The following is a 14,733-nucleotide window of genomic DNA, read 5'->3' on the forward strand; positions in this document are numbered from 1 at the left end:
TTAATTAGCTGGATAAAGAGACTCGCTGGTGTTTCTCTAGGAGAAACTTCTGTCACCACAGAAAGTGAGAAGTGGCACTGGAACCCAGCAGCCCCAAGAAAAAAGCATTTTGAAATCACAGCCTCTGAGAACTTGGCTTCTAGGAACAGGGAGATAAAAAAACAGCTGATGAAAGGACCAGGAAAGGCATTTGATTTCTAAGTTACGGGAAAGAAATCTGATGTAAAAGTTTGTTTTGCATGAATTTGATCCCAATGTCATTAGAATCCAAAGGCTGTACGGCCACTAGATGATTCTAGGGAATATTCTGATGGCCTTCCATCTGAGAAGAAAATGAAAAATATTTCAAGCATTTCCACAAGAAGTTCCAGAGTGGCATTATCCAAAAAGAGGACTTTCCATATTAAAAAAAAGCCTTCATCTTTAGTATTTCTTATTTACTCAGCAGGTTTACAAGGCGGAGTGCTAAGAAATTTTTATTTAAGAGAAAGTTTTTTGGAAAAGATGGTCCTGTGCAGCCTGAAGTTTTCCCAAGTCAAAAATCTACTTCCCTTAATCTAAAGGGTTAATGTGCTGGTCTCTACACAGTGTTGTAAAATATCTTGGCCAGCTGGAGTGCTTGCTACATAGTCCATAGTCTCAGACAAGCCTGCTCTCTTTAAATTGTATTTACATGGATTTTCTTTCTGGTTTTCTATTTGTTACACTGTGTTAAATAAATCTGGCTTTATTCAAGATAATTTGGATTTATTGATTATTACTGGGGACAATTACTCTGAGTGATGTCCCAGGGGAAGAAAATGAACCTCTGGCGAGGGGCAGGGGTGGTTAAGGAACTGTCACACTGGGTTAAAGGCACAGGAGCTCTCTCATAGAAAAATAAAAGGATATTCTGGCAGTTCCCACTGCACAGACCATCTAACTGGGGACTAAAATACATACCATGTACTCAGCAGCTCATAAGGGGTTTTTCATTTTGATATCACTGCATTAGAAGGCATCTGGAGTCACCCCTGTGTCTGGCCTGCTCTGTGTCCAAATCCACCACTGAGGCCAAACCACTGGGGCCCCAGGTGCTAAATGCCAAGCACTGAATCAACTTTAGAATTTCTAGGTAAATACACATCTAGGTGATGTCTTCATGGCCTCTAGATGTCTGATAGGATGGAAAAATACCAGTCCTTTTTCCTTTATATGACACACTGCCTCTTGTACTTTGTATAGAAAAGACAAAGAGGGCTAAAGAGAAGAACATCTTGTTTGAACTTAAATTAAAATTCTCTTTGACACATAGAGAGTAACCTTGTCACAAAAGCAAACAGCAAAGCCACATAGTCCAAGTCCTCTGGAGTCTCAGTTCTTGATTTAAAAAGTTCATTCAGTTGCTGTTTTTTCTCTATTTGCATTAAAATCCTTGTAGTTACAGATGAGGTTTGCAGCAGCTATGTCATTGCTGTGCTGTGTTTGCCTCAGGTCTGTGCAGCCAATGTCCCTGGGAGCAGAGAGGAGCACAGGGAAATATCTGGGGGGGATAAATGCAACATCCCAGTGATGCTTCCCAGCTCCCTGTGAATGTGAGGTGTTGTCACCTCCACAGGAGGACCCCCAGGCACAAACTGGATGGTGTTGCTATACACTTCTTAGAGATTTTATCTTTTTAAAATTAATTTAATTATTAGAAGGAAAAAATAGTGGGAAGAGAAATGATTCTGAGAGAAGCAGTGTCCCTTTTCCAGAGCTTGATGGATAGAAAGAGATGCTGCTGTTCAGGAAATTGAGATGGGAATAAGAGGAGATTTCCATTCATCTTTGATCAGCCCATTATAAAATTTGCACTTGGGCAATTCCTGCAAGCAAATAGCAGAGATCCAAAATGGAATCAGACAAACCTGCATGTGCTGACCCATCTCTGCACTGGGGTGGCTGCTCAGGAGGGGAGACAGTAAAGGGGGGTGGGAGTTGAAGGGATTATTTTATCATTCCCTCTCTGGGGTTGAATATTTGTGCCTGTCCCTGCTCATCAGCCTCTAGCAGAGTCAGTGGACAAGGAGAGAGATCATGAAGATTTACAGCTGTTTGAAGGGGGAAAGAATCAGGGCAAAGGCAGAGAAGCCCTTGCTGTTCACACACTCCTGGGGACTATTTTTTTCTCTTTGTTTTGATTCTTTACTTAAGAGTTCATCAATGTTTAAATACACAGAGAGCCCTTTCTCATAGGACAACAGCAGCCCTGAAGAAAAAGAGGAAAAAAGCACTTTTATTTCAGATGTTATCTCCAAGCAGTGTATAAGATTTACACTCAGTCACTGGCTGGATTGTTGAAAGTGCTTCATTTAGTCTGTGCTCAAAACCATGTAGGCTTCAGCTCAGCTTTAGCATGCCCTTGTCTCTCAAGGCAAGGACACCCAGCAATGCAGACCTAAAAACACAAATAAAAATTAGGTAAAACTTTTGTGATTTGTTCACTTCCTTACATGAATTTTGGTAGCCACTAAGATCACACACATCCTTCTAATCTTAGGACAACAGGGGAGCTCATTGTTCAGTGAAGAAACAGCAGAGCTTTATGCAGCACTTACTTATCTACTTTTATTTATTTTATTACTTATTCCCAGTTTATTTTATTACTTATTCCCAAGTTATCTCAGTTAGTTACACTATATTCAGCTTGGTAGCATCAAAATGCCTCATAGTCTTTAAAGTATTTATCCTGACTCTTCCTTATCATTAATATATTGCTTTTCTCATGCAAATAAAGTACTTTTCTGCCCTTGATAAGCTTAAGGCCATGATTTGAATAGCCACCTGTAGGTGAGTGGCCCAGGTTTACCCACAATGATGTGAAAATATTGCTACATTTCATTTCCACCTTGCTGCAAATCTCCACTTGTCAAGGCAGTGTACTCCAAATATATGTACAAATATATATATATGTATATATATATATGTATATATGTATGTACAAATATATGTACAAAGGAGGTGTACTCCAGGACATTACTACCTCTAATTCCAATTGAAAGCAAAATTCCATGTAACCAGCCATTTTCATGTTTCATTTTCATTTTCATCCTTCATATGAGGACTTTAGATAACAGGTAAATGAACACCTCTGATTTTCTCCACTTATTAAGCAAGTTAAGAAGCTCTAACAAAGGTGAAAACTGAACAGACTCTAAACCTTGTTCTTTCACCTTGCACCTCGTTCATTTCATTGTGTTTTCCACATCAATGGACAGGTATATCTGTATAGTTGTTTTCCTTGTGTGTTTTTTCTTCCTGGTTTTATCTTAGGAAAAAAAAACCCAAAACAAATTTTATCAATCTTTTTTTCGGCATTCAGGAGGAAGTATTTAACTTAACTGGAAAAGGAGAAAATTGAGGATGAAAATGGGGGAAACATGAATCAAAAACACAGGGAGTGGCTGTTTTCTTGGAAAGTTTGTCACAGTTGTTCTGGGTTTCAAACAGAAGCCCAGGAAACAGACATCCTGCAGAGATTGCAAAAGATGCTGGAAGTGCTCTGACATGGCAAAACCCAGGACAAGGCAGAGACACACTCATGGCACAGCAAAATCTCTTTTAAGCAATAAACCAGAACAGCGAATTTTCAACATTTCTACTTCTTCCCCCAGGCAAGGGAAACAATCTTCATTACACTGAAGAGTAAATAGAGGCAATCTCAAAGAGCCCTTTTACAGAAGCAGCAGCAGTTGTGGAAAGCAGGGCTGGGATTCTGCACTTTTGGGACCAGGGAGAAGGCTCAGTTCAGCAAGAGGGAAAGCAGCAGTACCTTTATTTGAGCTCTGCTGTTTCTGGGCTGCAGGGGAAGTGTTATTTTTCCTTCACCAAATGAGTCTGAAATCCTACATAGGGCATCTTCAACTCTGCCCCAGCAGAGAGCAGGCAAAGTGCAAGGCAGATATGGACCTGTGGAGTGAATCCAGAGACCAGGGAGATGTTCTGAGGCCTGGAGCCTCTCTGCTCTGAGGAAGGGCTGAGGGAAATCTGAAAATCTTTCCACTGCCACTGTATTCCCCACATTCTCTTGGACTATATGTAGAAACACAGACCATTAACAGACTACCACATGTCAGAAGAGACCCAGCAGTCTCAGAATGCTAATAAAGGGCCTGATGAAGGACAAAGAGATGCTGTAAATGCAGAAATGCCATCCCTGAGTTATGAAGTCCCTGCAGTACAGCCTGCCTGGCTTTCAGCTCCTGATGTCCAGCAGCAGTGACACAGCCCAGGCACTCCAGCCACTGACACACCAGCGTGGGGTTTCCTTACCCTGCTATTTATTGCATGAGAGCACAGACACGAGGAGACATTCCCACCAGAGACCAGCCTTCCACAGTGTCTGCCTGTGCACATCCAGAAATGATCTGAGCCTCGTCCCTGGTATTTTATTTCAAGTGTCTTTTCTGCAGCTCCTTCCTCTGTAGGTTAATGAAGACTTAAGCACTCAGTCTCAGCAGCACTGATGTAAAACGGCTGCTTATTGCCTGTTCCATCTCACTGACTTTTATTGTGATACTTAAACCAAAATGGTGAACTATTACACTTCATAGCCTGAAAATAAAAGCAGAATGTTAAAAAGCAGAGGCTATAACCTCTGATCCAGTCAAAATTGCTCTAAACATCTAAGGCTCATAATCTTAACACAACTCAGCTCCATGGGGACAGGGAAAGGCATGGATTATCATCCACAGCATGGCAGGGACTTTATTTGTAATGCTACAACTTTTATTCTTGCCATGCTCAGAGATAACAGGAGAAATCCTGATAAAGGGTGTGAAACAGCTCAGCTCCATTGACTCCAGTGGAGCTAATCCAGTTTACACCAGTGGGAATTTAGCCCATTTGCTAGGAGGCTTGAATAATCTGCAGCAAATAGGAGATAATGGTTTTCCTTTTCTTTGGACCACGTTAAGAAGCCACTGAGGTGATGGCAGCCAATTTTCCCTGTTTCCAAAGGCCCACCTCTTCTGCAAATCATTACAGCTACAAACACTGCATTTCCAATTCTGCACTTTACAGGAGCCACTTGGGCAGTACAAAATCCATTTTTAGAGCCAGGAGGTCCTGGGGTCAGATCCACAGTGGCTTGGGCACAGGAATCAAATAGGAGAAGGGAGAGGGTTGGCTCTCAGTCACATTTTCAACTTCCTGATCTTGGGGAAAGCCAGAGGCCAGTTGGAACTGGCTCGGCTTTAGAGGAGGGAAGGGACTGCTTTTTGCTGTAACCTCACTCCTTACACACACAAAAGTACATTCTGTTAATTTTGAAATAACATTGTTTTAAAGAGCCTACTTTAGATATATCCAAGTTAGCCAAGGTGTATTTAAGTTCCATATTCCAACACACTTCCCACCCAGGCAGTGGAAAAGCATTGTTGAACCAAAAACATCCTGGGTGGACACTTTTAGTAACACAAATTTACCAAGTGGTTACACATTTCTTATGGAGGGCCCCAGCAGGTGAAGGTGACACTACTTTGAATTTCTGGTATTACTACCAGAAATATTACTACATATTGTTATATGAGTGAAAATTCAACATGTGTAAGTTGCAAATAATAGTTTGAGGGATTCCTGCTTTGGCCCAAAGGATGTGAAATTGGTGTACTCTGACAAAAGGAGCCAGTTCATGTGGAACCTGTAGACACTTCAGAGCTTGTCCTTCTGCTTTTGGTTTCCTCCCTGGTGAATCTGGGCAGGTTGCTGAAAGCCCATACCTTTGAGGGAACTAAAAAGAGAAAAGCCTCTTAAAACAATCTACAAAATTAGACATGACAGCCATGAAGGAGGTCCCTGTTCCCCTGAAGCAAGTTTAATAAAACAGGGAGGCATTTGGGATTGGAGCAAAGTCCCAAGGACCTCTCGTAGCCCATGGACCCAGCAGGGAATACTGGCTCCCATAGAGAATGTCTTTGCAAGCAGCCCTGGATTAATGGGACACTGGGAATTCATCCAACACAAAGTAAAATAACAGAGATAAGATTTTTTAAGTGACTCACTGTTTGGAGAATCTTTTGGGGTACACAAGTTGAGACACCTCAATCTGTTAAGGAACATAGGAGGGACCTGATTTTCAAGAAGAAACAGATTTAAGGATAACAGATTTACATATCAGGTTCTTTAAAAGCTACCTCAAGGTAGGAAATAAAAATAAAATGACTCAAAATGGGAACTACCAAGGCAACCTACAGTCCATATCTGCTATTGAGAAATCTTTTTTAAGATCAACTGAATCCAAAGCAATTCACTTCTGTACACAGAAGATCTGAGGAAGTTCTTGCTAGAGGAAGCTGGAGGTGCTGAGGGCTTGAAAGTGTTCAAAGAGGGGTTAGAAAACCTCTTGGACAAAAAAAAACAAACCCTTGAGGTTTCTTAGAAATAGATGCTCAACAATTAAAAAAAAGATAAAAAAATAAAATAAAGAAATGAAACTCTTTACTGTAGATAAAGATAACATTTATAGCTAAAGAAGCACCTGAGTCATCAGATCCTGAGAGAGTTCTGTGGGGAAATATCTCCATATGTCTGATCAGGTCTCCCATGCTCCCTTAAACTCCTGCCATCCATCCACTTTAAAGAAGAGGATATGGGGTGAAGCAAGCCTTGGTCTCAATCAGTGCAGGTGTTTTCCTGTCCTAATGTTCATATGTCTGCACACCTTTATGGAGGTAAGGATTTATAGAGCTCCTGAAAACTGTGAAGGTGGAACTGGTCTGTACCTGGTAATTTCTTTCTAGGCTTTGCAATGATCATAGTTTTTTCTACTTTAAAAACAAACAAGATTTTAAGGGACTCAGTACAGCAACTTGGCCCCTGAAATGCAGGAAAAAAAAAAAAAAGGCTTTGGAAATACCTAAAAATAGATGCCATTAAGGAAATAAAGCAGTTTGATATAACACAGTAGCAGTTTTACCTCTCTGAAACAGCAAAGCCAACAGAGATCTAAGCAATGCATCATAGCCCTGTAGCTCCCATTCCCAGGAACTGATCCCCCCAAATCTTCACAGCATCCCCAGGGGACAGCAGAGCACTGTTGTGACCTTTTTCAGAACCAGGGGAGCGAAGCACAAGTAGAATAAGCCATTTACCCAAGGTCCCACAGGAAGCCTGCAGTGCACTGCAGCATTAAAACTGAGACTCCTTATTCCTGGACAAACCCTGGTGCCCTGAGGCCAGCAGTGCTCCCAGCAGCAGAGTCCAGCTCAGCCCTGGCTGAATTGCTTGGCTTCCCCCTCCTCGGAGGCATCCCCGGCTGTGCCGAGCGCATCGTGACCTGCTGCCTCTCCAGCCACGGCTCAGAGCCAAGGGAATTCAGTTCCCCTCTTGAAATCCACTCTCTCTCTCATGATAATGAGCACTTTAATCCATCAGGAAAATGTAGAGCTTCTTGGCGCCGCTTTTTATTCCCGATCTGTGTTTTCTCTCTCTCTCTTTTAGGTTAATTTATCTGATTACATGCAATGCACTGCGGCCGTGTTAAGGTACCAGTCGAGTTTCCACTTGGAGGCTTGGAGGAAAGATTACCATTAAAACGTGACTTCCATCCACTCAGCTGAAATTACTATTGATTGCCAAAGAAAAATATTTGTGCTGTGAAGCTGGGAGCTATGATGTTGAACCGTATTAACATAATGTTAGCATAGCTACGGGTGTTTAGTGGCACGCAATCAGATTTGAAATGAACGTTGATTATAGATTGAGATTAATGTTCACATATTCATAGGAACACAATGAAAAGAGCAATTTCCTTTCTACTACAGATCAATGGTTTCCCCATTCAATTATACAGCTGTAATAATTGCATTATGCGGAAATATTTCTTAATGGCTTATTTCATTCTTTCTGTTTGCCTGTGTGTGAGTGTGAGTGTGTGTGAGAGACAGACAGAAAGCTCTTGTGGACTTGTACTAAGGCATGCATGTGTGAAATCTTTTGTTGGTGGCACTTGCCAAAGCCTGCATCCAATGCAAAATACTTTAATTACTAGTGCAAATGCATAATCTTTGGCTGAGCTAATAATCTCTTGGCATTTTCCCACTATTCTCTTTATTCCCCAACAGAGCCCTCAGATTCCTGTGCTTGTTTAAGGCTTAACAGCTGGATCCCCCTGCACAGCAGAGGTGATCTGTGTGTGGCTCTGTGGCCCCAAACACCACATCACAGCCAGAGACACCTTGCTGGGTCCGTGCTGCTGTGTCCCACTGGTTTAGCTCTAATTGAACCTGGAGTTTTTGGAGCACTGCAGTCTGGAGACAGCTGAAACTCCTTGTTTTTGTACTGCTGTCCATCCACTCACAGCAGAAGCAAAAGAGTAGCTAAACAAAATAATTTCCTATCAGCTTCCAGCTTTTTTCTTATCACTCAGGGATTTGGATTAAAATTAAAAATGAGGCCTTTATTAGTGAAGGCATATCTGCAGAAACATGAAACAGTTACTAGACATCCTATTTTATCTTAAAATCATGGCAAGACAGGATACCTTCTGAAGGGAAATCTGGTAGTGAGTGGAAACTAACCTCAAAAGCACCTAAGGGATGAGGGTAGAAGAACCTTCTCTTTCTCTTTTAGTGCAATGTTGCTTGAGGGGGCTCTTTTCTCATTTTCATCAGAAAGAAAAGTTCTCATTTCTTCTCTCTCTTAGATAAAGTTTATTAGCTCAACTGTGCTGTCCTTCTAGGGAGGAGCCACCTTTACTTTCCTAGTTTGGTGAGTCAGCAGCCTAGAGGAGAAGAACACATCTTTCAAGAGAACAGATGAACCTTCCTGGAGGGGTTCACATGGTGGTGTGAAAGAAGAAGTTTTGCACAGGAAAAAGCCACATCCCTCAGAGAAAGTCAAGCTGTAAGAAAATAAAAGAATAATCAGGAGCTGATGGAGCAGCTTAAAGCACATTGGCTCAGCTTTAGGGCATGTCCTGTCGTTGAACCTTTTGGCTTCAGATGAGTTGAAAACATCCCTGCAGAGATGTTTTGCTGGACAGCAGCACTGCCTGCAAGGCATGAGCACAAGCACATTCTCCAAGCCACCTCTCAAGAGAAGCCTGCAACATTTCCAAGCTCTGTATCAGACACATCACCGTTCTGCTGGCAAAGGTCAAAACTAACAGGACAATAAAAAATTCCCAAGGCACGCTTGAGCTGTGCATTTCAGAGGTTGTTCAACTTGGAGGCTGAGGGTGTTCTGGTTGTACACCATTTCTGCTGACTCTGCTCTTGGCATTACCAGGAGTTTTGAGAAGTTGTACCGGTTGTCATGTGAGAGCTGCACCATGCACTTAAACTGTCTTCACTTCCCCAGAAGAGTTCAGTCTTTTCTCTAAGGAAAAAAAGTTTCCAACAACACAGTCTAAAGCTATTCCTCAGAATGGTATGGATTATTATATTTGCCCTACTTACATTGCAAAGTCATTGAGATAAAGGGGTAATTTTTGCAGAGTTTTTTTTTCCTTTTTATTTTCTCCCCAGAGCACCCATAAAAAAAGGCATCCACATTTTGGTAGATCCTACATTTCCCTCCACATTGTAGGAGAGCAACACAAACTCTGGGCAGGATTCAAAGACAGATGTCAAACCAGTTTTAGCTGCTTTTGAAGAAAACTCCACGTCAGCTTGATATGGGGAAGGAATTACCAGACAGGGCTTACAAGAACTGCAGAGTCACTATTCCCCTTGTGATGCTGAGTCATCAGAGGGTAACAGAGAGTGAGAATGAGGCAACATGAGCCACTCACTCAGGGTTTAACTGCCCCCCTCTCTCCCTTTTTTTCAAAGTTTCACATCTCTGTTCACTTGCCTCAGTTATTCAGAAGTCACGTGGAGGGCCAGGCACGTTTCAGCTCTCACGTGTGTGTTTCTGCTTCCCAGACAGCAGTTTCCAAAAACGTGGTACATTTGAAGCATCCTGCCTGGAGGAGAAATAGATGGAAGTAATCCCTGCTTTTATTAAACTAAGTATGTGGGCTTTTGGGAAGTGGGATAAGAGGAGTTAAAAGAATGGAGAATGTGGAGAAAACAAAATAAGTTTGATAAATCCCAGTGAACAGAACACAGAATTCAAAGGCTATAGTGTTTAAGATTTGAAATCTTAGCAGTTTCCAGTGCAGATTTCTGAGACCTGTAGGGGAGCTTTGTTTTCAGAAAAGAGATTTTAGTTTTCCAACTTTTCATTTAACAGAATAGCAAATTGTCAAGTCTGTTCTGAAGGACTGGGTTATTTTTTTGTGCTTCAGTCACTCCCAACAATATGGCTCAGTCTCTCCTGGCTGAAACTCAATTGAAATATAGCAAATACTTATGTTTGTCTGCTGCTGTGGTGTTCCATGAGTGTTCAAGGCAGATATTCCTCAGCATTCCTTAAGAAGAAAATAATTATGTAAATTATTAGATCACAAAGGCAGCAAAAGCTGTAAAGAGCCTAATATGTCTTTACAAATAAATTGCTGAAGGGAATCACAATACAGACAATTAATAGAAGAGAGAAAAGGTGAACATTTAAAAATTTAAAAATCTCTCCCAGACTTTCCCTGGAAGGTCCCTGGACCTCTTCAGAAACCTGCAGAGGGTTTCATCTCACCTGACTCCAGAGAGCTCCAGTGTGGGCAATGGTGTGATCCACTCATCCATGATTCATTTATGGCTGAATCAATGGAGAGAAGTAGGGATTTGTAAATCATGATTAATGACCAATTTTTGTCAAGCACATCAAGACAAATGTATTGTTCCTCAGAACTGTTAACTGTTCACCAGAGTCTGTGGGAGAACTTACACAGCTGACTCATATGGAGGTGTTTAGACATTTCTACTTTATGTGTATCTGCAGTGAAAGTTTGAAAAAAGTGAATCTCAACTTTTCCTAAATAACACAATAAATAGAAAAGTCTGGGTATTTGTATCAGCACAGGTGACAGGAACATTTTTTTTTTCTTATCAAAAAATATCTGAATGTTTAAAATTATAACGACAGTTAGTAGCTAATTAGCATCTCTTTCTTCTTTTCAGCAAAAAATAAGGAAGCAGAATCTGCTAGAGGCTTGCTCAACCACAGGTTAATCTGAAATCACATCTTACGAGGTGGGAAACATAAAGGAATGCTTTATTCACCAGCTTATTTCCTACAGATTTTCTGAGCAGCCTGTAATTCAGCCTAACACTTTACCTTGTAAATGTAGAAGCACATGGCATGACCTTCTACTCCTAATGGCCTTCAGGAAGCTGAAGTTGGATTATTTGGGGTCATGGGTAGCAACTAAGAAGTCATAGGTCAAATTCAAAACCATATTACATCTCTAGAAAAAATAACCTTTCCAATAACTTATGGCATGACCTCTAGCTCTGGTGAGTCTGTGAGGGGCTCTTGTCCTCCATTCACACATTCATGTATTCAAAATCTCCTCCTCAAATATGAAGGAAAAATTCTTTCACCTTAACTGCTATGGTAGAATGCTTCTTTTTTTCCTTTCCTTAAGGATAATTGTGGTTTTAGAAATACTATTTATGTTAAATACTCTGCCAGGAGAGCTGATTTTAATCATATGCATGAGTTCCAACAGTGCTGCTCCACAGAGTCCAACAGAAATATCATACGAGATCAAATAAGTAGATTTTCCCCTTTTGGGGACAGATACACTTTTAAGAGAGGCATTGATATCCAATAGGTGCCTTAATTTATGACATGTTTAATTTTGTGCATGACTACTACAGATGCCTTTGTAGAGGAGTGAAAATCCATGTTTTTAATATTCATTGTTCATTGTTAGATTCTGGCTTGTGCAGGCACACAAGTGTTCATGACTGCTCAGAGCAGCATCACCACAGTGAAAATTAATATTCAGTTACCAGTGAGGGAGGCAGAAGGGCCAAAAGGTCTGGAGATACACTGGAACCCAATTTGTGTCTATCTATTTTCTTACCCTGAAGCAGATTTCTCAGCAAACTAGAGCTGCCTTCCCTGGGAGAACATCCTCAAACAAACAATGGTGCAGTTTCTCTCTGCCCAGTGGATCAGTCCTTTCAGGAAATAACACAGTTTCGTTGTTCTCTACAGCACCACAAGCAGAGCTTGGCCAATGCCAACTGCATTTAGATTTACAAAAGTAACAAAAAGAATGGGTAAAATAAAAGTGGAAGGAGCTTGAACAAAAGTGCTTAAAAAATAAGTCTTTATATTGTCTAACAGTGTTACAGAGGCAAATAGAGTTTGTCATGTCTCTGAAACTCCCATATGTTTCCAGAGCAGTAATATGTGATATCAGATATTAATATTTTAATAGTAGTTCAAAGAACAACTAAAAAATCTACCAGTGTTCATAGATGTTACCTGTCAGAAAAAAACTCATTTTTCAACTTGAGATTCTCCTAGCTGAAGCTGGGAAGCTGATGGGAGAATTGTAATTCTCAGTTGTGAATAACACTTTGCATGTCTTTAGGAGACCACCAAGCAAAACTTGTCAATCTGTGTCTTGTGAAAGTTAAATTATTTTCAAAAGGAGTGTAAACACAGCATGTTTGAGGAAGTGAATCTCTATTAGCATCAAAGGCAAAGAATTTTTTGTTTGAGAGGGAGAAAGATGTAATTGTCTAATTTTTGGGGTTTTTTTGAGGTACATCTAAAACTGGTGCTAGGAGCTGCATCTGCTGAGGAAGCTTGACATCCAAGGGAATTTGTCTTCTGCACCCCGGGCTGGAGCTGAATTTCATCTTTCAGACTCATTGCTGAAGCATGTTGAAACATTTGTCTCTCCCATGGGTTAACAGAAGTCTATAAATTTGAGAACTCGGTGTATGTCACACTGGATTCATTATTAACTAGAATGCCTTGTGTAGGGACATCCATAGGGTATATATTTCTGGATATATATACAAAATAGATCTATATTTTTCTCTTTAAGGTATTTTAACTTTCCTTTTTACAGTCTTTAGCCTTCAAATTACATGCTAGAAGGAAAACTTGCTGTTTGGAAAGCTGCAGCCTCTTTGTAAGGAGGTGTGTGCTGTAGCACACTCTGCTAACACGGCTCACAGCTCTGCTCTTCCTCCCTTGCGCTGATCCCCTCTGCCCCTTGGTCTGGGCATTCAAAGCCTCAGTGTCAGCTGTTTTTGTGTTATGCTGATAAAACAAATCCACAGCTTTCCTGTAGCCACAATAAGAAAAAAGGCAGGTTCCTTTTCTGGGCACGTTTTTCCACCAAGCTCGGCTAGTTTCCCTCTCGGTGGAAGAACACAATCAGGAACTCCCTGGTGTTGTCCTGGCTGAAGGGGACCTACCTCTGCCTGTGCCTCAGAGCTGGGAAAGGCAGTGGGAAGCACAGCTGGACAAGTCTGTGGCACTGCCACAGAGCTTAGGGTAAGTGCAGGCAGTTTTGGGAGGTGCATGAGTTGGAAAAGCCATGCTGGACAGTGTTTTGCAGGAAATCCCAAGCCTACACCCAGATGAAGACAGACTATGGCTTTTTACTGCCATCTTTGCATTCCAAGAATGAGGAACAGGACCCTACTGGGAAAGAGGATGAAAAGTTCAAGTAAGAGACTTCACATGAGGCTGAAACTTTCATCATCACCGGTTAGCATTACAAAAAAGCAACCCTTGTGCTGGGTAATACCTTGTAACTGGAAGGGCTTAGATGTCACGCCACATTGAAATACGCAAACACTTTTCACCTCAGCTCAGTAAATTCTTGGCATCAATCACAACCGCCTCCTTCTTCACCTGAAGTGGTTTACACAAAACTGCCCATAATTCACTCCTTCTGAGGTTCACTGGCTCAATGAACCAAATCAAACCATCCCTGCAGGTTGCAGCAGGCTCGCTGCTCCTCTCCTCCCCCTCACCACGGGCAGCAGGAGGGGAGAAGAACTTGCAGTGCACCCTGTCAGTGTGAACTGTCCTCACTCTTCATTTTGTGCTTGAAATTCCAGATCCACCCTCTTTGCCCAGCAGCATCCCCCCTGGCTGGGTCAAAGCCGTGCCGGATTTTGCTTTGTTTCTTTATAGCAAAATTGCTGCTGCTCTCCCTGTGCAGATGTTGGGGTCAGAATTGCCAGCATCAAACTTCTTTCAGCATTTCATTTTCCCTCCATACAGTCCCTCCTATCTCCCCCATCCAGTATGCAGTTACCCAAACCCTTTGTCCATGGATCAAAGAGAGTGTCATGAGTAGAGATTGCTGTGCTAGCACAGGCTTCTGCAGAGTTCAGCTTCTTGCTGCTGTGGGCAGGCCCTCTTACTCTGGAAATTTCATCTTCCAGTTGCAAAAGGCAGGAATTGGAAAGCTCCAGAGCCTCCTTATCCATCACAGATGTAAAGGAGAATGAGTGCTGTGACTGTTTCTTGATACCTTCTAGTGCTGGACTAAGGATTTCTTAGAGCAAAGCACCAAAGCATAGTGCTGAGCTGTAATATGAGGGGGTATTGAGGAGCAAGAGGATATTCCACTTTCCCTCCTTCCTTCCTTCCTTCCTTCCTTCCTGGGGATTCCTGGCACAGAAAGATCAGGAAGCTCTTTGAGTGGATGAGGCCTCTGGCACGTACACTTCAGTCTGGGGAGCATCTTGGTGAGTGCTTTGCAGTGTGGGAGGTTCCATGCTCAGATCAACAAGTGTTCCAGCCCTTGGTGCTATTCTGGCTCAAATGGAAGCCCCCATCTGTTATCATCCTCAGGAATCTCCCTGCATAGCAGGGCCATCCTTGGATGTGAAGCTACAGCTGATCAGA

Source organism: Fringilla coelebs (genome assembly GCF_963513975.1).
Source record: "Fringilla coelebs genome assembly, chromosome: 18".
NCBI lineage: Eukaryota > Metazoa > Chordata > Aves > Passeriformes > Fringillidae > Fringilla > Fringilla coelebs.